The sequence below is a fragment of the Carcharodon carcharias genome, chromosome 6, assembly GCF_017639515.1.
Source record: "Carcharodon carcharias isolate sCarCar2 chromosome 6, sCarCar2.pri, whole genome shotgun sequence".
In the NCBI taxonomy this organism is placed as follows: Eukaryota; Metazoa; Chordata; class Chondrichthyes; order Lamniformes; family Lamnidae; genus Carcharodon; species Carcharodon carcharias.
Genome location: NC_054472.1, coordinates 82,381,813 through 82,408,880, shown reverse-complemented (window position 1 = coordinate 82,408,880; position 27,068 = coordinate 82,381,813).

The window sequence follows — 27,068 nt, the reverse complement described above, 5'->3', positions numbered from 1 at the left end:
AGAGATATGCAAGAATTGCCAAAGCAAGGGTAGCCTCTGGCAAACTTCAAACATCGGTCTGGGATTGAAGAGGAGGAAGTCTGCCTATCAAACTAAAAGTCTATAGCAATAGTCCTGCACACTCTGCTCTGTGCATCTGAAACTTGGACTGGGTAGCTGCATCATGCCAAGGAGCTCAACAACTTTTACTTGAGCTGCCTTCAGAAACCTCTGAAAATCAGATGGCAGCACAAAATATAAGACACTGAAATGCTCACCCAAACTGGGATGTCAAGCATCCACACCACAGTGAGACAGTTACAACTGAATTGGGCTAGCCATGTAGCCAGAATGCCTGACGCTTGTTTACCAAAGCAAATTTTCTATGGACAGTTTTAGTCTGGGGTGTACTTGAAAGGCAGTCAAGTAAAGTGCTACAAAGGCACTCTGAAGGTTTCTTGTAGGAGTTTTGATATTTTCCCCAAGTCCTGGGAGAAGATTGTCCAGTATCATTGCACCTGGCACAACCAAATAAGGCAAGTGTGGCCTCCTTCGAAAGCAGCGCATATCAGAGGCAGAGAGAAAACGCAAGGAGAGGGAAATCCTGAACCTGCAACTCATCCAAAACTCAATCGTTCGCAGTATCCTGTCCTATTTGAAGATGATAAGCCTTAGCAGTTCCCTACATATCCAGTGGAACCCTACCAAACATCCCAGATGAAGAAGATGGTTACATTCATCTCAAAGGTTGAACAAGAAAAGCATTCACTATTTCATTTAGGGACAAGTTCTTATGCAGCAAATGTTGGTATTTTTATAACAAAGTTGGTTTTCCAGGCCTGACTGACTAATCCCTGTGTCATTTTTGCTCTCCTCTTCTGGTTGCTGCCCTCTCCCTCTATCCCCTTCCCTCTTTCTTCCCCTTCTCCTCAATCCTGTCACTCTCCATTCTCTGTCCTTACCCTATATTCTCCTACTCTACTGTTCATCTTTCACTGCCACCTACTCCGCAAATTCTCCATTCCCTATCTATTCCCTGCCACTGCTGACAAGCTCACAGTGCTGGGAGCAGCAGTTTGGAAATTTGCTCTGGGTTTCTAACCTGCTCTTCTCTCCTGCAGTGCTTTTGATTTTCTGTCCCTCTGCCCAAACATATAACTCTCCATCTTCTTGCTTTTTACAACATTCTACCTCTTTTCACAGCTTGCAAACCTACTCTATTTCTCCTTTGTCCCAGATATTTAGTCTTGTTCTATTCTCCCTGCCTATACTCTCAGCCTCCAACCCTTCTTGCCTTTCCCATTTGCACTCCCCCTCCAACCCACCCTGCACCGCCCCCCCCCCCACACACCCATCTCTAACCCCTATATTTGATAATGACTTGGGAGATTGACCAGTATGCATAATATACGTTAAATAACTACCTGGTCATTATACAGCCACACAGCTTTTGATTATTGTGCAACAAAATGTAACTACATTTTTCTGCTTGTATTGGTATAAGTGTTAAAGCCAAGTGGCTATTTTCTTTTTTATATAGTTCTTTATTTAAAAAAATGAAAAATAGAGCATTTTTTTCAAAGTGCATCTTAACAAGTCATAACTTGCTGATAACCAATGAATATCTCCTCCTTGGTACAACTCGGTAAACAATAGTAAGAGCTCTCAAATTTAATAGAGCATTTTTTTTTTAGCATTTTATACATTTATTGCATAAAGTAAAGAAATTGTGATGTGTAGGGAATAGTAGGGTATGCAACCAATAGTTTCCAGTCAAAATCTGACTCAGATTTATCTGAACTGTATAACAATAGTAAATATTCATGTTTAACTTCACTGTACCAACTGGTTAGGATATACTGACAGATTTTTCAACTTTAATCATCCACATCTGAGTTACAAAGAACACAACTTTAACACAGTTAACTTTGATATTGTTACTTCAATCAGTTTTACTAGTAGAAAATTAAATTGGCTACTATCAAATATTTTCTGGCTATAGAAAAAAGTCAAATTTGAATCTGTTGTAAAAACTCTTGGATGCCTTCAATCTTTTTGTTTTGTAAATAGCTGTAGAATAAAGTAATCTGGAACAAGTGTTGTTGCAAGGAAATCTTGCCCTTTGCACTGCTGCCCAGGCAATGACTCTGATAGATGATTATTAGCTGAGAGTTTATTTAAAACAGCAAACAGTAAACTTACAAATTAGGACCCCACAGCATATCCAGTCCCATGGCATTTTACAACATTCAGAATGTTCTCTTTGAAAAGCTGACTTAATGTACCATTAGCCCTTTTACAGCTGCATATGTTTACTGCAGGTTGTATTAACTTCAAGAGTTAAAAGTGCTAGAGTTTTGAGTAAGGATTTTAAAGATGACACAGCTGTGTTTAAACAATATTTTAGTGCTGGTTATGGGTGTTTTCATGCTAAATTGTTAACATTAAACATGTCAGTCTGTCAGTTAGCATTTACCAGTTTACTCTGACTGGCTATGGCTTCCAATGTTGTGGTTCATATGGACTCTCCTTGTTAACCAGTTTTACTGTAACAGTTTCTCCACAGGGCTGATGTTTAAAAACCAGACCATCCTAGGTCAGCCCTTCTAATGCTATTTTATCATTAATCACCCTTCATATTTGATACGTGAAAATTTATTGAAGGAAAAAGAGAAATGTACAGCAAACACACTCCAAAAAATTTCATTTTCCTTCCATCTTTTGCACATGTGTACAAGTTCAGGTCAAATATACACTTGGAAATAAAGCATTAACATTTATGAGAGTGATGGAAGTTTTATTCACTTGCTATTCTTATTTCCAGTGTCAGACTATTAGCATTTCCTAGACTAAAAATCATGACAGTGAATTTCTGGGGAGCTCGTCTCACTCACCCACTAAAACTTCTGTGGAAAAGACACAGAAGCTGCAGAAAAAGCATCATAAGCAACATTTGCATCATTTTTTTGTGTTCTCGCAGCTCTTCTGCCAAAGTTTAAACTAACTTTGCAGGGCTGTGGGAACCAAGAGATAATACTAGGGAGGAATACCAAGATGCACAGAATACTGGGAGAGGCAGATAGCACTAGAGTAAGAAATAGTCAGTCATTAGGTGGGTTCAGAGTAAAGGGGGAAGTAATAAAGTCTAACTAGGGTTACATGTGCATGTATGCAAGAAGGGTGGTAAATAATTGGTGAGTTGCAAGCACAGATAGCCATGTGGAATATGTTGAGGCTATACTAAAGACTTGGCTCAAAATAGGGCAGGAGTGGGTACTAAATATTTCTGGATACAAGTGTTCAGGAAAGATAGGGAAGGAACGAAGGGGTAGTGGTGGCAGTAAGAATTAAGGAGAACATTGCAGTGCTATAGAAAGAGGATGTTCCACAGGCATCAAGGACAGAATTTATTTGTCTAGAGCTAAGGAACAAAAAAAAGGTGCAATCACATTGCTCAGTGTAGTGTATGGGAATGACATGGGCCAGGTGGATCAAGTGTCACTGGGGGAACATTTAGAGGACAGTGATCATTATATCATAAGGTTTAGGTTGGCTATGGAAAAGGACAAGGAACAATCTAGGGTAAGAATTATTAATTAGGGGAAAGCCAAGTTCAATGGGGTAAGGATGGACCTGACCCAGATAAATTGGAATCAAAGGCTGTCAGGCAAAATTGTAACTGAACAATGAGTTACCTTTAAAGAAGAGGTACTTTGGCACAGTTGAGATATATTCCCACTCAGGGAGAAGATAGGACAAACAAATCCAGAACTCCTTGGATGGCAAAAGAGATAAAAATTAAGATGAAGAAGAAAAAAAGTATGCTAATTTCAGATGTCAGATGGTAAATCCAACTGAAAACCAGGACTTAAGATAGAGGTTTCAAAGGAGAATTGAAAAAAAATGAGAAGCAGAGAGTATGAGAAGAGTCTAGCAGCTAACATATAAAAGGGAATCCCAAAGTCTTCCATAAACATATAAATAGTAAAAATGGTGTTAAAGGGAAAAGTGGGGATGATTAGGGACAAAAAAGAGGATTTACGTATGGAGATAGCGGCATGACTGAGGTATTAAATTAAGACTTTGCATCTGTCTTTTCCAAAGAAGACGATGATGCCCAGGCCATGGTGAAAGAGGCAGTAATTCACTTGAAGGGTTTAAAACTGATAAGGAGATATTGGTTAGGCTGTCTGTACTTAATATTGATAAAGCACCAGACCAGATGAGATGCATTCAAAGATTTGAACGAATTGACAGTGGAAATTGTGGAGGCACTGACCATAATTTTCCAATTTTCTTTAGACTCAGGCATTATGTCAAGGGACTGGAGAATTTCAAAATTATACCCTTGTTCAAAAAAAAGTGTGAAGATAAACCCAGCAACTACAGGCACAGTTTCAAAATTTGCAGCTGATACAAAACCCGGGAGTATTGTAAACTGTGAGGATGTTAGTGTAGAATTTCGAAAGGTTGGTGGAATGGGCAGGCAAATGGCAGATGCAGTGTAATGCAGAGAAGTGTGAAGTGATTCATTTTGGTAGGAAGAATACAAAGAGACAATATAAAATAAAAGGTACAGTTCCAAAGGGGGTACAGGAGCAGAAGGACCTAGGTGTATATTTGCATAAATCATTGAAGATGGCAATTCAAGTTGAGAAAGCATTAATAAATAATGCTTAATAAAACATTTAATAAAACATAGTGTATAGAGAACAAAAGCAAGGAAGTTATGTTAAACTTATATAAAACTCTTGTTCGGCTCAAATGGAGTATTGCATCAGTTCTGGGAACCTGGGAAGGATGTTAAGGTGTTAAACAGAGTGCAGAAAAGATTTACAAAAGATATTCCAGGGCAAGGAACTTTAGTTACATAGATAGTTTGGAGAAGTTAATTGGGACTGTTTATTTCTTGGAGAAGAGAATGTTAAAAGGAGATTTGATAGAGGTATTGAAAATCATTAGGGTTCTGGGCAGAGTAGATAGGGAGAACTGTTCCCATTGGAAGAAGGGTCGAGGACAAGAGGCCATAGATTGAAGCTAATTGGCAAATAAGTAATTACGATACAAGGAAAAGCTTTTTCATGCAATGAGTGGTTAAGATCTGGAATGCACTGCCTGAGATTGTGACGGAGGTAGGTTCAATCAAGGCAGTTGAGGGGGAATTGGACTATTATCTGAAAAGGAATAATTTCAGCGCTACAGCTAGAAGGCGGAGATATGGCACTAGGTGAATTGCTCCTTCAGAGAGCCCCCAAAGGCACAATGGGCCAAATTGCCTCCTTTGGTGCTGTAACTGTTTTATGATTCTATGGACCTATGAAAGATACAATAGATAAGCTGGAGACACCCCTGAGCAAATGTATCCCCACATGGTATTTATTATAACAATAAATTAAATCTATTTCAGAATAGTTAGTGAATGGAAAATGCACATTTTAGAATTTCCTGTTAGGTTAAACTGGTACTTTTTAATTTGTTCTTAGGATGTCAGCTGTATATATTGGCCACCCCTAGCTTCCCCTGGGGAATTAGGAGTTAACTGAATAGTCTGAGTATGTAATTGGAGTCATCTGTAGGCTAAACAAGGTAGGCACGGCAATCCTTTCTCGGAAGAACATTAACAAATCAATTAGGTTTGTATGGTTGTATCGCATGTTGCTTAATTACTAATTTATTGAATTTAATTTCACCACTTATCCAGTAAGCTTGAACTCTCACCATTTTAATGGTACTAACCCCTACCCTAACCTCTGGGCTACCATACTGCATTGCAAAGGAAAGAGCTCCCAGCAATCATTTTATCGGCCTGAAATTCCATTGCTATGGTAAGGCATAAATTTGGCCTTTGATAAACACTTGTATAAAACTCTGGTTCGGCTCAACTGGAGTATTGCAACCAGTTCTGGGCACCATACTTTAGGAAGGATGTTAAGGCGTTAAACAGAGTGCAGAAACTCTTTTAATGTGCTATAACCCACAAGGCTATAGACTAAGAGATGGAATGTGGGATTAGTTTGGCTAGCTCTTTTACAGTTGGCACAGACTCAATGGGCTGAATGACCTCCTTCTGCACTGTATACTTTTTTATGTTTTTAAGTTTGGCAATCTATTTGGTGGGGGTCCGAATTTGGGGCTTAGAGGATACACAAGTTTTGCGTTACCTTTAAGCTCCATCCTAAATTCTGCTGAAAGTGAGAGAGGGTGAAAGTTAAGTCCAGCCTAAATAAGGTGCGAACATGCAAATGTTGGATGGAGACCAAGATGACGTAAATTCCAACATTTTAAAGAGAGCCTCATAACTTTAAACTGTATTGGTCTTTTGTCATTTTTAATTCTATAATTTTGCAACTCCTCGCGTTATTTAGAAATCTCCCTCAAGGCTTTTTCTTGATTCTAGGATTCCCCTAAATCAGGGGATAGGTGAAAATATGTTTTCTCCAACAGGATTTCTGTCTTTTATAATTTATTTATTAGAGGAGAAAGAGAAGAGGAACAGCGGTTAAACTGAGAAGCCTAACTCATAAGGGAGCACTGCAGGAAATATCGATTTTTCAACAGGCATCCAGCTATGACAGTATAAAAATAGAAAGACAGGAATAGGAATACTGCAGGCTCAAGCCTGTTCTATCATTCAATGTGATCAAGGCTGATCTGTGTCTGGTATATGGCTTAGGAACTTATTACTTCACTTCCAAAACCTTTTCCTGTGGTTTTCCTGTGGGTTGTATGTTGCCCAATGTCCACTCGTCATTTGAACTAAAAAGACTCTAACCGCACATGTAAGTGTGGGCAATGTGGTCCAGGAAGAAATTTAGTGATCTCACACTACCTCCCTGCAGGGGAGAAGACTACTCCCTTAGCCACTAGTTTTTCAATGTTAGAAGGGAGTGGATGACAATGTTCACTTTATCGTATCAATAAGACTCAATGACTGAACAAAGGTGTCACATTTGCAGACTTCCAGTCCTTTGACACCCAGGACCAGGACGAGAAATCATGGGGCCTGATGCTTCACCTGTTTTGGTGCTTCTTATCCCTCCAGTTTCCCCCTCACGTCCTTCGGCTGCCCAGAATTAGAAACCATTGTTGCAGTGAGGTCAAACTGTTATATATAGAACAAAGAAAAAAGAAAAGTGACAGCACAGGAACAGGCCCTTCGGCCCTCCAAGCCTGCGCCGATCATATTACCCGTCAACTAAAACATTTTGCACTTCTGGGGCCCATATCCCTCTATTCCCATTCTATTCATGTATTTGTCAAGCTGCCTCTTAAACACCACTATTGTACCTGCTTCCACCACCTCTACCCTCTGCGTAAAAAAAACTTGCCCCGCACATCTCCTCTATAGTTTTCTCCTCTCACCTTAAATCTATGTCTCCTAGTAATTGACTCTTCCAACCTGGGAAAAAGCTTCTGACTATCTACTCTGTCCATGCCAGTCATAATTTTGTCAACTTCTATCAAGTCGCCCCTCAATCTCCGTCGCTCTAGTGAGAACAATCCAAGTTTCTCCAAGCTCTCTTCATAGCTAATAACCTCCAGACCAGGCAGCATCCTGGTAAACCACCTCTGCACCTCTCCAATGGCTCCATATCCTTCTGGTAATGTGGTGACCAGAATTGCACGCAATATTCCAAGTGTGGCTTAACCAAGGTTCTATATAGCTGCAGCATGACTTCCCAGCTTTTATACTCAATATCCCTGCCAATGAAGGCAAGCATGCCATATGCCTTCCTGACTACCTATTCTACCTGCATTGCCACTTTCAGTGACCCGTGGACATGTACACCCAGATCCCTCTGCCCGTCAATGCACTTAAGGGTTCTGCCATTTACTATATAATTCCTGCCTGTATTAGACCTTCCAAAATGCATTACCTCGCATTTGTCAGGATTAAACTCCATCTGCCATTTCTCCGCCCAAGTCTCCAATCGATCTATATCCTGTTATATCCTTTGACAATCCTCTTCACTATCTGCAACTCCTCCAACATTAGTGTCATCTGCAAACTTACTAATTAGCCCAGTTACATTTTCCTCCAAATCATTTATGTATGCTAGAAAACAGCAAAGGTCCCAGCACTGATCCCTGCGGACCTCCACTAGTCACAGTTCTCCATTCAGAAAAGCACCCTTCCACTGCTACCCTCTGTCTTCTATGACCAAGCAAATACTGTATCCTTCTTGCCAACTCACCTCTGATCCCATGCAACTTTACCTTCTGTACCAGTCTGCCATGAGGGACCTTATCAAAGGCCTTACTGAAATCCATGTATATAACATCCACTGCCCTTCCATTGTCAATCATCTTTGTCACTTCCTCAAAAAACTCTATCAAGTTAGTGAGACACAACCTCCCCTTCACAAAACCATGCTGCCTCTCACTAATACGCCCATTTGCTTCCAAGTGGTAGTAAATTCCGTCACGAAGAATCTTCTCCAATAATTTCCCTACCACTGACGGAAAGCTCACCAGCTTGTAATTTCCTGGATTATCCCTGCTACCCTTCTTAAACAATGGAACAACTTTGGCCATTCTACAGTCCTCTGGGACCTCACCCGTAGCCTATGAGGAGACAAAGATTTCTGTCAAGGCCCCAGCAATCTCCTCCCTTGCCTTCCTCAGTACTCTGGGGTAGATCCCATCTGGCCCTGGGGACTTAGCGACCTTAATATTCTTCAAGACTCCTAACACCTCCTCTTTTTTGATCTCAACATGATGCAGGCTATCTACACACTCTTCCCTAGACAAATCGACCACTAAGTCCTTCTCTTTGGTGAATACTGGTGATTTAGGTTTATCAAAACTTCTTAGTTTTTGTATTCTATTTTACACTAGTGGGATTTTATGGTCCTGCAATGGGCTTTTGAATGGCTGACCATATTTTATGCACCTGCCCCCATTGTGACATGGCTGTAAAATTCCGCCCTATGTCTCAATTATTAAAGCCCATCGAAAGCTAAGGTTTCAGTATGATGTAATTTACAACCACAGCTTGATCAGACAATTACTCACAACTTACTCTTCCATGGGCAGAAAATTACGCTTGGCATGCGGGCGCGTGCCCAACATGCCCAAGCGTGAAATAAAGCATGTCAGCCAAGCTTGCCAACATCAATGTGCACCCATGATATTTCACTAGGTGGGTGTGCTATGAAGACACAAGCGCATCGGCCATTAATTAAGTGGCTGCTTAAGGCCCTTGAGACACCAATTGCCTCAGAGTTTGCGTAGCCTGTACAATTTTCAGGCCATTGCACGGACTAAACAGGCAGGCAGGCCACAATTTCAAAAATCTCATCCAAGGGTGGGATAAGCAGCGTCAGTGGACTTGTAAATGCGAGGAGTTTGTAGTTTAGGATATAACTTGCTTCTACTTGCTTGTGTAAACAGAACATCTTCATTTCACTTCAGAGCTGCATTGACAGAAATAAGAGGCTTCAGTACAGGACTCGGTGTTGTTTTCAAGGCCTCCAGAGGATTCATACCACTTGGGGCCTTCCAAGTATTAGATAGCCTTCCCTTACCCTGGTAATGGGGATTGTGATCTCCACTGAAGGCACCTCCTCTGAGGAGGAATAGAGGGGGCAGAAGGGGGAGGAGGCCAGGTGTTTCTATTCAGCCTCCAGGGGAGCCACTTTTGAGAGGACAGGTGCAGACACAAGGGGCGCAGGGCCAACAGGAATTACAAGGCAGAAGGAGCCGCAGAAGACACCACTACCCTGCTGCCAGGGTTTACAGGCAGCGATGCAGTTACCTCAATATCTCTGAGGTGCACTGCCAAAGGAGGCTCTGTCTCTCAAGGGAGACAGTGACTTCCATTTGCCAGAGGATCGGCCCTGAGATCAACTCTGACTGTGGGGGTGGAAAGCCAATGCCAGCAGCGCTGAAGGTCACAGTGGCTCTCAACTTCTATGCTTCCAGCTCTCTCCAGAGCTCATTGGGGGATCTCAGCGGTGTCTATCAATCAGCTTTCCACACATGTGTCAAGCTGGTGACAGAAGCTCTGTTCAGGTGTGCAATCGCTTTCATTCACTACCGCATGGATGAGGCCAGCCAGGCAGAGCGAGCCAGAGGCTTTGCAGCAATTGCTGTCTTCCCCGGGGTGCAGGATGCAATCGACTGCACACATGTGGCCATCAAGGTGCCAGCGGGTCAGCCGGGTATATTCATCAATAGGAAAGGATTCTACTCCATAAACACGCAGATAATGTGAGACCACAGATTCTGCAAGTATGTGCATGGTACCCAGGCAGCTCCCATGATGCTTACACACTCAGACACTCCCAGGTGCCGGGGCTCTTCAGTGCTCCAGCCCGGCTGGATGGATGGCTGCTGGGTGACCAGGGCTATCCCCTCAAAAGGTGGCTCATGACGCCTCTTCGCTATCCAAGAGCAGAAGTTGAGCAGCGGTGCAATAGGAGCCAAACCTCCACAAGGGTGGTGGTAGAGGGAACCATCGGACTTCTCAAGGTGCGCTTCTGATTCCTTGACTGTTCGAGGGAGCACTGCAATACCCCCAGATCGTGTGTCACTAATAGTGGTTGCATGCTGTGCTCTACGCAATCCGGTGCTGGAAAGGTGGGACACAGTGGAGGAAGAAAATGTTGATGCAGCTGCTCAGACAACAGATGAAGAGTCCAGTAGTGAGACAGAGGACGAGCCAGGTAAGGAGAACAGTGAGGGGATAGACGCTGACCGGGGTAACCTCCAGGGAGGCAGGGACACACGGGATGGTTTGATCCAATGCTCCTTCAACTAACTACCAAATAAGAACCAGCACCAAATGCCAGGGCTGCAGGCTCCATACTCATTCCCTGACAGGATCAGGTCCTTGGTCAACAACATACACTGTCATTTCAATAAAGTTTAAGGAGAAACACATCCATCATAATGTCATGGCTTACACTGCACCTGCGTAACAAAAGGCCAGTTGCACAAAAACACATTTAATTAACTGATGCCTGGCAAACATTGTACAAATTAACATTGGCCAGGATTGTTCCCTCGGCGATTTGGGGGCGGGGCCCGCTCGCCGAGGGGAAATTGACATGGGATGACATCAGCAGGAATCCCTGACGTTATTCCGTGCTATTTAAATATTAAGGAAGGCGGGCGGACAGTGAAATCAGCTGTCCGCCTGCCGACCTGTCAATGGCCAATTGAGGCCATTGACAGGCTAATTAACCTTATTAAACACCCTGCCCGGCCAACCATAAGGCTGGTGGACAGGCCAGGAGCCCCAGCGGCCTGTAGGTTATTAATGAAACTTCATCCACTGGTGGGATGAAGTTTCATGTCCGTTTTTTAAAAATTTAATAAATTTTATGTGTTTATTATTAACGTCCCGTATCATGTTACATTGTCACATGAGGGGTACATGTTAATAATTTTAATATTTATCTATTTTTAAAGTTTACTTACCTCTCAAGAATCTCCCTGAAACAGCACTAAGTCTCAGGGAGCAGAACGCTCTTTCACGTGCATGCACAAAAGAGTGCACTTTGACAGTTGGGGATTCCCTCCCCTCACCCCAACACAGGAAGCACATAGCAATTCCTGTCGGGAAGGCCGCTGGGCGGGCCTTAATTGGCCGGCCCACTCAAAATGGTGGCGGGTCCCGTTTTGGCAGCGGGGTTCAGCTGCCCGCCCGCCCATCGAGGTAAGAATTCTGCCCATTGACAGGTCTTTTCCATCACACCAATAAACACTGAACGGAAAAATGGGGGAAACAAATATCACCCATGATCAGGCCATGTTGTGATTAAAGGTGCTTAACATTTTCGCTTGCGAGCACTCTGTCTGGGTGTTCCCCCCATCACTGGCACTGGCAGTGGAGACAGCCCGCTCACTCTGCTGTCCTGTTGGCCTTGATGACTTTGGTAGGCGTCCTTTGGCCCGTGGAGCCTGTGCTGGCCCTGCCTGGGAGGGAGCGGCCAAGCCATAGCTGGCATCTCCCCAGTCACTGCAGCCTCATTGGATGCCATGGTCACTGGCAGGGTGGGGGAGGAGTTGCTGCCCTCATCCAGACCATCCCAAGAGGAGCCCACAGGGATGACAGGCAGCTCATGCGCCAACATGGGGTTTCTCTTGACCTCCCAGCTCACCACTGATGGATGGGCACGTAGCTGGGATACTGGGTGCCCAATCCATCTCCCACATGGACACTGACCACCTGCAGTCATTGCTGGTGTGAGGTCTTGCAGGTTCGAGCGCATCCCCAGGGACCCCTGATTCTGTCCCTGGAGGAGCCTCTCCATGAGAGTCGCTACTCTCTCCATGGAGAAGGCATAGCACTCAGCCATGAGGGTCATTGCATTGCTCAGGGTGCACAAGGACTCCTCCACGATGGAGGCCATGGCACGTGTTCCCTCACATATCTCTGCCAGATCCTCCTGCATGCCTTGCTGTATGTTCACCATCTGCTGCCTCACAGATGACTCCAGAGGCACATCATCAGCCATCAAATCAGCATGTTCCTGGTTTCCAGCCGTCCTCTGACTGCTGACACCCTGGGCACTCCCTGCCACTGTCTGCACCTCAAGCGAGTGTGAAGTGCCCTCACCGATGTGCACCGAGATAGTAGCTGGTGATCTAATGCCCAACAAGCTCCTGGTATCTGTGCTGGTGCCTGCTTCAGAAAGTGGGTGTGATGCAGGTGCATTGTGATGGGTGTTATCCTTAGGGGGTCAAGGGTGGGCCTTCAGGCTCCTCATCCCAAAGGACTGCTGGTCAGCCAAAAAGGTGCAAGGGCACGTCATTAGTTGAAGTCGTCACATTGTTACTGTGCATGCCTGGCAGCCTCATGAGAGAGAGATCAGGGTGCATTAGGATGCCCTCGTCTTTCTATTATCAGTGGAGATTCCATGTTCAAGGCTTGCATCAACATAGAGACAACAGTGGAATGGTTGCTATTGCAGACATTCTGATGTCAGTGCACAACACTCTTGCCTCCCTGTGGCACCCCAACCTCACCGTGGCTGGTTGACCTAGGTGCATGAGGCCTCCCCAGCTCCAGGGCATCCTGCTCATATCGAGTTAGGATGAGCAGGTGGGGCGATCCCCCACCCGTCCACAACCTCTCAGGATGTCTTCTCCTAAAAAGATGAAGGAGCATTGATTAGTCCACCCTGTACCTGCATTGTCATTGCAGCCTGGCCAACCTCACCTGTGGAACACCTGGCAGGGCTCAGCTGACTCGTAACTCTAGAACCGCAAGGCACTCATTCCAAGCAGCCAGGGCTCACCTCCGTGGCCAGATGCTGCCTCATTGACATTTGGCACTCACACTCTAACACCTCTGAGGTCCATGGAGGGATAGGCAGGTCTTAATTGTTCTGCAAAGTCACCCATGCCAACGCAGTACTGACCCTTCCCAATCGCAGAAGATCTTTGAAGTTCTTCCGGCACTGGGCCCATGTGCACCTCACCATGACGTGGCTGTTACACTAGAAGCCAACTTCTCCCAGGCCTTCTTGGTGAGGTGGGGAGGGAAAGGGCCTCCTCCTCCCATTGCTGGGGACAAGGGTTTCTTTCCGTGCTGCCACCGCCTCCAGGAGGGCAGCGAGGCACTCTTCTGAGAAATGCAGGGCCGACTGCCCCGCTGACCTTCCCGCCCACCAGCTGAGTCCATCTGCAACGTCGTCCATCAGTGGCAGCCTTCCCAGGGCTGCCGAGGCTGCATTTGAATTGGCCGCTGAGTTGCCATTGGACCTGGTGGACATTGAGCACCCGCCCCTTCACGCTCGCCCTGAAAAATGCAAGACCGCTGGCCAATTTGCCCAAACCCCCACCCCAACCATAACATTGGACGGGCAATGAAAAGTCTCAGTTAATTACTGATTTAATGGCTTTAATAGGCCTCTTAATTGTCAGTGGGTGCACTTCCAACTCTCATGTACATCCGCCCACCAAACTACTGGGCAAGTGCGCGATGATGTCTGGATGCTCGCCCGACGGCATCATGCGCTATTTCACACTCAAGCGGGTCAGGCACGCACCCTCATGCCGAGTGAAAAATTCTGCCCCAACATCCCTTGCACAAATGGAAATATCTTGAACTAATGTGACATATTCTATTGGCACATGACTCCTGGTTTCACTTCTACAGGCGGAATTTTACAGCCCTGTTGTGCAGTTGCAGGGCTGTAAAATGCGATGAGTCATTCAAAAGTCCATTGACTTTGGCAGGACCATAAAATCCCGCCAGTGAAAAACTCTGCCCTAAGTTTAAAAATGGCAAAACTTTCCAGTAACTTAGCACCAGCCAATCTACCAGTAAGAATGTACCATTTCTATCCTCACAAGTGGGCTTTAAGAGAAAAATTACACTTTGCTTTGAGTGAAAAATATTTTCTCATTTAAATTGAAATTACCAATAAATTAATTAGAAAAGACTGACATGGAGAACATAACAGGAGAGTAAAGTATTGTGGATGCTGGAAATCTGAAATATAAACAGAAAATGCTGGAAATACTCAGCAGATCAGGCAGCATCTGTGGAGAGAGAAAAACAGAGTCAAAGCTTCAGGTCTACAATCTGCACTACTTCTGATGAAGGATCACTGACTTCTGTTTCTCTCTGGACAGATGTTGCCAGCCATGCTGAGCATTTCCAACAATTTCCGTTTCTGTTGGAGCAAAAATAGTCACTATTGCCAGCCCCCAAAAAGGAATCAGTCTTCTTGTGAGCCTCTCATTCCCGTTCAGCAAGAAACCCAGCAGCTGCTGCTTGAAATCCAGTTTGGCACAACATTAAAAATGAATTTCAAAATAAAAATTTAAGGTATGAAGTTAACATAAACAACTCAATGTCAAAGCACTACATTGATCTTTTTTTAAAAAAAACAATAGAAATGACCATTAAGGTGCCAAGCAGTAGTTTTTTAAATTTATTTTTGCTTAAGAAGCAGAGCTGGAGAGGTACAGACTAGGCCTCATGTCCTGGGGCAGACCTTTGCCTTTGTCGGGCGGGCTTGGCGGCAGCAGGTGGGAGAGGTTGAGTAGCCGGCCGCAATTGAGGCGGGACTGCGATTTCATGCTGGCACGCCAATTAAGGCCCACCCAGTGTGAATGCGGGTGACAATGCTCAATGCTGCCGGTTTGGTTAGGGGAGAGGGGTGAATGCAAACTTCATGTATGTGCGCAAGTGCGCACTTGACAATCTCCCTGAGGCACAGAGCTGCCTCAGGGAGATGAACAGTTTTAAATTTTCTATTATTAATTTTTCATTTGATGTCGGAAGGGATGAGGTTTCCAAAAAATGCAATGGCCGCTTGGCCTTTTCGCCTGCCCACCAACCATAAGGTTGGACAGGCAGCGAAAAATTTGTTTCAATTACCTTGTTCATGGCCTTAATAGGCCTTTTAACTGTCGGCGGGCGTCTGCAGACTCCGGTGCATACCGCCAACTGAAATATCATGCGACTGCGCGTTGACATCCGGACGCTCGCCTGACGTCAGCACGCATTGTTTACTCTTGAGCGGGTCGGGCGCGTGCCTCCCCACTGAGGTAAAATCCACAGGGAAGTGGGAGGGAGACAGGTGCCAAATTAAGGAGTTGGATTTAACTAACACTGACCTTGTATTCGCCTCTAGTAGCGCTGTAGTAATACTTGTTCGGAACAATCGCATGATCTGTAGTAACCAATAGGAGAGTAGCATGGGCTACCGCAGCAGTGTAGAGATAGAGTTGGGATTGAAAGCTCATGTTGCTGCTGAGTACATTGTAACTAGTCTTAATGCTTCCACCCTCGAAGTGTCTGCAAATCATCTCTATCAATAGTAGCAAATCGGCCACCCTACAACAGGCATACACTGTGAGTTGGCCTCGGTGGAGTTAATACAAAAGTGCTGGTTGGAAGCGGGTTGCCTTTCAGTCCAGATTTTCCTTCCCTCCCAGCGCAGTGTGTGGATAAGTTTTTCGGGAGGGAGGGAGGAGGGGGAGGATGTGTGTGCACATCCCTGCACTAACCTGTGTGTGTGTGCGGCCATGCAGCTCACTCCCAGTTTCAGGGGTCACACACACACACACATACACACTCTCACACTCACAGTCACATCACCTCCATTTTCCAGATTGGCTCCTGAGACCATAGTTCCTGTAGCCTCCAACAAAGTTTTCAGTAGCTACAATTTCCCTTTCTTATTCCTGGCCTAACAGCTAAACATGATTGTCGGGATTTTCTGGTCCTGCCTGCCGGAGGACTGGATATTCCTGCCCGAAGTCAACTGACCTTTATCTGGTGCATCAAATTTTCTGCCTCACCCACGACGATTCCCAACGCGGGCGGGGCCGGAAAATCCCGCTGATGTTTCCTTGTCTCCTTAGTACGGTGAAATTGTTTTCTGAATTGAGTATCAAACTACTTTCCTCTTGAAGTTTTTTTACTGGGATGTGGATTGGGAGCAACGGAGGAGGTGGGGAATGGATTTTCACGCTGAAGACTATCACCCACCTCACCAATGATGTCTACCTCCATAGACCTTACCTTCCTGGTCTTCTGAGAGATAAGTTGGAAATCAGCATGGCTGTATTACTGCCTATCTGTCTGAAATAGTGTACCCATGTTTTCTAAACTGAATCCAGGGAGACACAGTCCGAAACTCATCCACACCAGCTGAGGCCATAGAACGCGCCCTGGTACATTCACATGCCTCAGCTCCAATCATCTGTGTTAATCTGTTTAGCATTTATCAGCGGCCTAATTACTCAGAATTTGGACCCCCAGGGCCAGTTGCTCTGGACAATCCAGGAATTCAGTGGATGGCGTTGGGGATTAGGGAGGTTGTGGGTGAGGGGGCTCGGAGAATGCACACTATCAGGCGGATGCAGGGATTGAGAAGGATCCGACCCAGGGCCAAAAGCCATTGAGCAGGAGGAGGTCAGGAAGGGCCTTCTGAGAATAGGGGTGAGCACTAAGCCCTTTATCACTGAGGTCTGAAGTAAAGAAAGCTTCATCAGCACAGTCCTCAAATGAGTCCCCATACAAGATTAAAAAAAAGGAAGGACTGGGGAAACTGGTGCATCCCACTCAACCAGTGATTGCCATTGTTCAGAGCAACAGCAATCATTGGCCAAATAGCCTGTCAATCAGGATATTCTGCTTTGGACACTGAGCATCCTGGTTGACAGGCTACTTGGCCAATGAGCCAGGCACTCTAGAGGCATGGGCCCAATGATCAGCACCATGTGCACCCCCAATCTCCTAGGTCCTGTTGGCACCACCCCTGTACCTTTGGAAAAATTTCTGACCTTACTTCCCTCAGTAGCCCAGGATGCATCCCATCTGGACTGGGTAACTTTTCCGCTTCAAGTACCACCAGCCCATCTGGTGAGTTGAGATGGAGGGAGAGGACTGGTGGGGGAGATCAAAAATGCGTATATCATGAAGGTTTTGTAAAATGATTAGTAAACACTATTACAGATATTAGAGCATCCGCTTAAGGTAGAATGTGCAATTCTGGTGCAAATTGCACCCAAGAATGCACCCACTTTGAAAAGTGGAATTGTTTTTTGGGTCCATGTGAGCAATTTACTAGTTTTCTAAAAACACCATGAAATTATTTTGAAAATTGTTCCTGTTACACGAAATACATCTATTGTGAAATGTTTCCTTTGAGTTCAATTCTATGATATGTTTCTTTAAGTACATGTTGGGGGATGAAGTGCAGGAGCGGGTGCGTGCGGGCGCACCTCTGATCGGCACCCCTGATCGGGGGTGTGCCACCATTTTACGTGGGTGGACCACTTAATGCCCACCCAGCGTGACATCCGCCAGGAAGCACTATGTGCTCCCTGTGCGGGTGGGGTAGGGGGGCAGAATTCCCTCAGCCAAGACCGCACTCATCTCCCTGAGGCTAAGTGCTGCTTCAGGGAGATCAGCGCCAAATTTAAAAATGGTCAATGTACAAAAATAAAATTTCCTGACATGTCCCCTCATGTGACACTGTCATATGAGTTGGGACATGTCCATAACTTTTAATCAAACTTTTATTAAATATTTTAAAACCCACATGAAACCTCATCCCACCTGTGGATGAGGTTTCCTGCTTTTTCTAATGCTTGCCAGGGTTCCAGGCCTGTCCACCAACCTTAAGGTTGCACGGGCAGGTCCATTAATTACTTTAATTAGTTTTTAAATGGCCTCAATAGGCCGTTGACAGGTTGGCGGGCACGCAGCTGATTCGGCTGCGCCCCCGTCAACTTGAAAATTGAAATGACGCGGGGTGACGTTGGGAGTTCTGCCCGGCATCATCCCGTGTCATTTTAGGTGTCGGCAAGCGGGCCCTGCCCGCCTCCCCCTCCCCCCCCCCACCCCTCCCCCTCGCCGACCTGAATATCCTGGCTGTGGGCAGATAGACAACCATTTTGACTTTATTGATTACAGAATGCTGCATTGTTTATCTCCATGTTATCCCTGTTTGTTTCTTGAATAGAGGCTGAAAATCTAAAACTTGTACACCAATAGGTATTTTGCTCAACTGATTAATGATTTTATTTGTAAATTTCTTCATTTAATTATAAACTTTCTATTTTACAATTGAAATGACTTTTTTTATTCATTTGTGGGATGTGGGGGTAGCTGGCTGGGCCAGGATCTGTTGACCATCCCTAATTGTCCTTGAGAAGGTGGTAGTGAGCTACCTTCTTAAACTGCTGCAGCCTCTGTGGTGTAGGTACACCCACAGTGCTGTTAGGGAGGGAGTTCAAGGATTTTGACCCAGTGATAATGAAGGAATAACAATAAATTTTCAAGTCAGGATGGTTTGTGGCTAGGAGGGGATCTTCCAGGTGGTGGTGTTCCCATGTGTCTGCTGCCCTTATCCTTCTAGAGGGTAGTGGTCCTGGGTTAGGAGGTTCTGCCTAAGGAACATTGGTGAATTCCTGCAGTGCATCTTGTAGATGGTACACACTGCTGCCACTGTTCATTGACAATGGAGGGAGTGAATGTTTATGGATGGAGTGTCAATCAAGTGGGCTGCTTTGCCCTGGATTGTGTCAAGCTTCTTGAGTGTTGTTGGAGCTGCTGTCATCCCGGCAAGTGGAGAGTATTCCATCACACTCCTGACTTGTGGCTTGTAGATTGTGGACAGACTTTGGGGGAGTCAGGTGGTGAGTCACCTGCTGCAGGATTCCTAGTCTCTGACCTGCTCTTGTAACCACAGTATTTAGATGGCTAGTCCAATTCAGATTCTAGTCAATGGTAACCCTTTGGATATTGCTAGTGGGAGATTGAGCGATGGTAATGCCATTGAACATCAAGGGGCAATGGCTGGATTCTCTCCTGTTGGAGATGGTCATTGCCTGACACTTGTGTGGTGTGAATGTTACTTGCCACTTGTCAGCCCAAGTCTTAATATTGTCCAGGTCTTGCTGCATTTGGACATGGACTGCTTCAGTATCTGAGGATTCACAAATGCTGCTGAACTTTGTGCAATCATCAGCGAACATTCCCACGTCTGACGTTATGATGGAAGGAAGGGCATTGATAAAGTAGCCTGAAGATGGTCAGGTCTAGTACACTACCCTGAGGAACTCCTGAAGTGATGTCCTGGAACTGAGATGATTGACCTCCAACAACCACAACCATCTTCCTTCGTGTTAGGTTGACTCCATTTTTGGTAGGGCTCCCTGATGCCCCACTTAGTCAAATGTGGACTTGATGTCAAGAGCAGTCTCTCGCATCTCACCTTGGTAGGTCAGCTCTTTTGTCCCTGTTTGGATGAAGGCTGAGTGATATGAGTGACCCTGGTGGAACTCAAACTGAGCATCAGTAAGCAATAACATCTATTTTCTAAATAATATTACCTAACTCCTCATTCATAAAAATATATTAATCCAATTCTGGACACGACACTTTAGGAAGGATGTGAAGGGAATGGAGAAGGTACAGGAAAGATTTACAAGAATGGTTCAAGCATGAGTGACTAAATGGCCTCCTCCTGTGCTGTAAATATTCTGTTCTATAAATTACAGGTATTTAAATTAATAATGCAACCGAAATATTTATTATTTGGAATATCTTGCAACAATAAGCTGTATTGATAAATCACTGCTAATATTCTTTAAAACAAAAAGTGATATTGTGGAAACTATTTGGAGCTATTTAACATTAATAGAATGGTCACATTATACCCCATGAGATTACTTTAATATAAAATGTTGGACATTGCAGTTTCAGCTCAACATATAAGGTGAGGGCAAATAAAATGGAGATTTTAAAGGTTGAAGGAGAAGCTTAATAGATTAGGTCAAGTAAATGTTATGTAGGGTAGAAAAGTGCCACAAATAGAAATCCCAGCATAGTGTCTTAGATTTAAAGCTCAGAATATATGCAGACTTTATTGAACATGGATTCGCTCATTATCATTTATCTACGGGACAATTTAAATCACACCAAGAGGGTGAAGAGAAGTCTCACTGATGTAGCATTATAATAACATGTTAAACTCTAGGTCAAATTAAATGAAATTAAAACCCAGGGCCAGATATTACGCTGGGTCAGAGTACCCACCTGCAGCCCTTTATTGACTTGGGTGGGTGGGTGGGTGGTGGTGGTGGTGGTCCCATCTCTGAAAATTGCCAGCCAATCATATGGCTGGTGGCTATCTCATCCCAGCAGCACCACCAGTAGCAGTGGCCACTGCTGGGATTGCACGCAGTCCCCAATGGCGATCGTCATTGGAGCCAGATGTAAAGATAAGGAGGCAGGTGCGGTGGGACGGAATCGCCGGGGCCAAGCTGGCAAACCTCAGCAAGGGGGTTGAGGGAGTTAGGGCGTCAAGGTGGACAGTTGCAGGTCAGGGTGGAGACCGTGGAGGGGGAAACATTTAGCAGGGCGTCTGATGAGCACGGGGCCCTTAAAGGAGGTACTAACTTTTCTGCCGCAAGCCGGAAAGCTGCCAGTCTTCACATTTACCAGCGACCTCCACCCACCACATGTTCAATCGCAGTGGCAGCAGGAAGCGGCCCTTAAGTAGCCATTAACTGGCCACCTAAGGGCCTCAGTTGGCCTACAGGCGGGTGGACCTCCTGATGCCTCCTCTACTGCCTCAGATAAAATATAGTGGGGGCGGGCGAGTAAGTGCAGGAACAGTGTGCATGGCATTGCACCCAATTTAATACCCCCACCTGCCAATCCGATACAGAGAGGGTTTGTAAAATTCAGCCCCAAGTCTCAGCACTTAGATTAGGCCTTCTAAAAGAAATGAGCTTGAATAGTCTTACTTGATTACCGGAAAAAGGAGAACTTGCATCTGTAACATGTCTTTCACAAACTCGGGGCAATCGTAATGTGTCTTACAGAAGATGGTGTAGTCACTGTTGTTATGTCAGAAACGTGGCAAACAGCAATGTGATTATGACCAGATAATTTGCTTTAATGATGTTGGCTGAAGGATAAATATTGGCCAGGACATGCGGAAAATCGTCTGCTCTTCTTCAAAATACTGCCGTGGGATCTCTTACATCCAACTAAGAGTAAAGATAGTGCTTTGGTTAATCATTTCATCTGAAAGACAGCACTTATGACCGTAAAGCACTCCCTCAGTTCTGCACCGAAGTGTAGCGCAGATTAGGTGCTTAAGTCTCTGAGTATCTTTCTGTGCCTAAATACAGAGTTTAAAATGAATTACAATGTGTTATGAATAATTGCGTAATTTATCCCTAAGGGTGCCCGGCTGCAGCCTTCTGCTGCTCGTGATCCCTCCCACTGCTGGTGAGGTTGTCTGCTTAGCAGGCTCTCAGGTGGGGAGGCAGAGTAACAAGTTGCAAATGAGGCCCTGCAGTTAAAATCAGCCTTGCCATGTTCTTCAGCTGTTTTCAGCCATTTCCCTGTAAATATTGGGGCCCATGTATCGGAGGAATTTCGAAGTACATTTAAGAGTTACAAACATAAACCTCACAGACAATGCTGCTTTTGGATATAAAAAGACTGTTCCATTTTCCATATGATCCACACTCGTTTTTATGTTCTAAAATTTCACAATGCTAATAAAATAATAGGAGTATTATTTAATAACATTTTTACCTTTCTTTATATTACAAATGGAATTTTTTCATCTCGTTGCAGCCTCTGGATAAAATGTATGTTCTGGATTAAAGTGCACTCGCTTTCCAATTACTAACATACACAATTATTCTGATAAATATGTTGGTAAAAATGGTATGTGAAAGATTATTTTGGATCTTTCGCTTTACTTCTCACATGTTTACTTAAATGGACTCGACAACAATGCAAAAAAGGAGGATTAATCTGGGATATGATGTAAATATTGCACAAATTGGCTGGAAAGTGTTATTGATTTCAGTTTTGATTGTCTAATTTATTATGCTGAATTATATATTAAACATTAAAAAAAATCCACTACCTGATAAGTGAGTAATGAGGGCTATGTTTTAATGTGGGAGGCATTTTTAAAATTCCAGGCAATTTGCTCATCAATCAAAACAAGAGTTTTCAAGAGTGAAGCATTCTTGTTCAACAGTATTTTCATCTGGGGCTCATTAGTCCAAGGATTGTTTCACTCTTCTGTTTCTAACTAATGCACTGCTGGGAGCCAGAGCCAGGTGTTCTTTCCACTGTTCTCTACTGAAAGCAGCCTTAATCACTAATCTCCATCTACAGCCAGACCTATAAACTTTGACCTCCCACCTTGATGCATATTTAATTATGGGGCTAGTAAAACAATGGCCAAATAATATGACTTAATACTGTTTTATGTTGTTTAAGTAGTATACATATACATAATTGAAATTCATAAATGTATTTCAGCAATCATTTATGTGCACCATATTTTAATGTGCATGCAGTAAATTGTGCTGATTTATAGTAAGCTCTCTGGTGATTAGATTTAAATGCTTCAGACTGATTTATAGCAATATCTTTTATAGAATATTTTGTTTCTGTAAAATTAACAGCAGTGAACTAGAAATGTTTAACTACTTAAACACAAGTGTAATTGGACCTGTATGTAACAGGCATCCTCCTACTAGAAAAAAATAGCAATAGTTGCTTAATGCGTTTTTCTAACAGAATCTCCTTTGTGAGATATTGAAAGAATTAGTTCAGAGCAAATATGGGTAAGAAAACTGCAAACAATAACATATAACTGTAACATAAATGGTAAGCATTGAGAAAATAGGTTAAGCAAACTTGAGAGAGCATGCAAGGACTGGTAATGGTGTGGAAAGAAATGCCACTTTGTTTTCACCACTAAAGATTATTGGGGCTGTCATTTTATTTTATTAATGACACATTTGTAGATACTATCAGCTGGAACATATCTATGTGTGGTCACTGTTGTATTTCAATAATTTTCTTTCCTTAAGGTTCCCATCCGTAGAACTTCACAGCAGGTCAGTCAGTCAGAAGGAAAAGACGGGTTAATATTGCAGGAATTACTTTTTTTTTGCATTTTGTTTTGAATACTTTTCCCCTGCCATATTTTAATCGAACACAGGTGTATACTTCCAAACTAAGAATCTTTTCAAGCCTGTTTTCAAACGTTGTTAAACATTGCATTCACAACTTGGCGAGTAGTTGTGGCAAATCCAATGCTGAATTATTTGCCCATTACTACTGTTTACCCAAGGGTAAAATAAAGGCTATGTTGTGGAGAACTGAGGGCTGTAACATCCTGATGCACATGTCAACTCCTGACAGATGGTGGTCTCTGAGAAACTTACTGAATGCGTCATTTGTATAAGGAGCCAGTGTCGAAAACTGACCATTTTGCAGGTGCATGCTGTGTGGAATTTTGTCTACACATATTAATGAATGTAGGGGAATATTCCTGGGAAAAAACTAACATGAGATCAGATTTTAGTATTAGATGATGTTATGCTGCTTTTATATCTTCTGGTGTCAAAGTAGATTCCCATATTTCTCTAACAAGATGACATGTGTGCAGGCTCATTTACAGATGGAATATGGCTTAATCTTTATAAAGTGGAACTTGAACATATTTATGGTAGTATGATATCTAAAAATTTCCCAAGGTTAAAATCATGCAGTTTATTTTATTTCTGTAACCAATAACTGTGACCATATATTTCACTGAAAATGGAAATTGTGAACCATGACTCACAGGATGAATTCAAATTATTGAATTTGCATTTTATTGCACAAAACATTTTCACTGATAGTATTAAAGCTATTTAAAACTATGAGTAACCAAATCTGAATTGTAAGGCTGTGACGTCAATGATGAACTCAGGTGGCATTATAAGTCATAAGAACAAATATCCAGCAATTTGTAAACATTATCTGCTACCTTTAATTCAGTTACCGGAACAGTAAATCTATAATATTTTAAATTAAGGTGTCTCTGTATCAAATTCCAAGATCGTTTCCCCTTTTGGAGAATTCACAAGTGTCTGTGCTAGTGCTAAATGAAGTTGGGGGTAAGGTATTTTACTCATTTCTGGGGCAGAATTTTAACTTTTTGACCTGGTTGCAGTGGGGAAGGCTGGCACCCGAATGCTTGTGGAGGGGGCTTTGAAATGGTTTTTAATTTAGCCGCAAGGTTAGCATCACACTTTCAGGTTGCCCAGCCAATTGGCAGTGGGCTTGATGACAACCCGCTCCTTGCCATTATAGGCTCACTATTTATAGGGACTCCAACAGGGATCAGAATAGGTCAATTAGAGATCAGTCAGGGCAGATGGAGCAAATATAGTATTGGAGTCTCAATGTGGCAGCCACCTGCTAACTCTCTTTGGAGGCAGAGAGACCTGTGGGAGATGTGGCTGTCACAGAAGGAAGGCATCATGGTAGCTACCAAGGTGTCTTACACCGACATGCATGAAAATGTCCCGGTGATAACATACCAGCTGACCATTTGTGGAGTGGGTTGTACTGGTTGATCTAAGGATGTCATGTTCACCACATGTGTGCAGTCCTTGACTTCTTGTAACTCTAGGAATCCAGGCAGTCCAGGAATTCAGCGGGCCCTCTCATACTGATTGGCCTCATCTGTAGCAAAGTGGATGTAAGTGGCGGCCATGGCATCAATCAACTGGGAGATACACACACTTGTGGGCAACAGATCCTGCAGATGTCACCAGCAGGTACCCCAAAGAAGCTGGTGATGAAGAAATTCAGGGCTATGGTGACTTTGACAGCCATTGGCAATGCATGTTCCGCTGGCCCACTTGGAAGGAAGTCTTGGTCTAGGAGGCTGCAAAGGTCAGTAATAACCTGCCAGGAAAATCTGAACTTCCGGAAACACTGTTATTCACTTGTATCCTGATAGCTGATCCTCTGTCCGTAAACCCTGCAATGAGTTCCTGTTGCGCTCTTGCCTTGATGAACTTAGTGAGTTTCAGACAGCTCGGTACACATGTAAACTAGCAGCTAAAGCCAGACTACTGGGTTAAATCTTCAATCAATTGTTACTTTAAATATGATAATCACAACTTGCACTGTTTCCCATGCACTTCAAAACAAATCCAGATTAAATCTGTAAATTAGCAATGTCATGTTCGGTTTCCAGTGTGCCAGCATTTTTTGTATCTTTAAACTGCACACCACCACCTCCCTCGCCGCTGCAAGCACTGGCACCTGCCCACCCCACCTGATGCAGGTCAGAAGTACACCCACAATATCTGTGGTAAAAAATGACGATTTGTGTATTTTGTGTCATATAATTTTGAATAGAAAGATAGGATAACTCAAATTCTCTCTTTAAAGAAGGATTTTCCATAGGAAGTGCAGCTTTCACAGGGAATGCTTCTTGTTCTCCTCAGTGTGAATTAGCAGGTGGTGGGATGGTAGTGTAAATCCCTTCCCACACATGGAACAGGTGAATGGTCTTTCCCCAGTGAGACTGCATCAATGAAATTTCCAACTTGGATGGGTAATTGAATCGATTCTTACAATTCCCACATTTCCACAGTTTCTCTGTGTTTTAGAAGTCATTGTGTCTCCCCAGGGTGGGCAATCTCTTGAAGCTTCATCCACACATACACAACATATTAACGGTGTCGTCCTATGTGAATAGTGCAATATTTTTCTCAGACTATGTATCTGGTTAAAACTCTTGCCACAGTCAGTGCACTGGAACACTGTCACTTGATGTGTTTGTCTCAGTGCTTTTTTAATCACTAATGATTGAAATCTTTTCCCTGAAACAGAACAGGCAAACATTTCTCCACATTCAAAGTCCGATGATATTCAGTTCCTGGTGAATTTGGGGACTCTGTCAGATTTCGATGTGAAGTTTGGTTTGAGTTTCATCTACAAATCCTCCCCTTCTAATACCTCGCTGCAAATTTCCACATGATTGTCTGATTGTTAAGGGAGTTCATTGGGCCAACAGGAGATCTGCTTGGAGATTTCCCTGGATTGGCTAGATCCAGATCCACTTTGGATCTATCACATATCCAACCTATACTACAACATTGTTAAAGCCTGTGCATGGCAGTTACACTAGAGTCTTTGTATTATCAAGCTATATAGTAAATGCATATTAAGAGCATTTTAACCACTCTTAGATTGTATAGAACTGATTTTAACTCTCTACAGACATTATGTGACAGATGCCAAGCCTTCCATCCTGCTGCAGCATGTGACTCAAGTGATTTTGACTGCATGGTTTCATCCATGTAATTCTTAGTCTCCTGTCAGAAATGCTCATTGGCCTGCAGTCTAGATCAGGGTTTTGGATAGCAGTTGATCACCTCAGGGCAAACCAGTCTTGCATTGTTGGCATCAAATACACATTTGTCATCTTATTTGCATAAAGCAAATGCTTATCTCAAGGCACGAGCACTGCGTTACGAGACTATGCCCTTTCATTCTTGAAAATATGATTTTCCAACTTTCAACTAACTGGAAATTTTGCAGTTTGAACTGCGACAGAGCAAACTGCTTAAAAATGCAGGGTCACATTCCAAGGCGAAGGTGAGAAACCAACAAATCACCCTCAGAGGAGTGTGAAGAGAGAGCCATTTCCTATCATCCAGACATCCATTGAAACCATAGCTTTCAAAGGGAGAGACATTAAAAATGCAAAGTACTGGATATTGAAACAATGGCTGTCACAGACAGACACACCCAAAACTTCTTGGAAATACACAATAGGTGA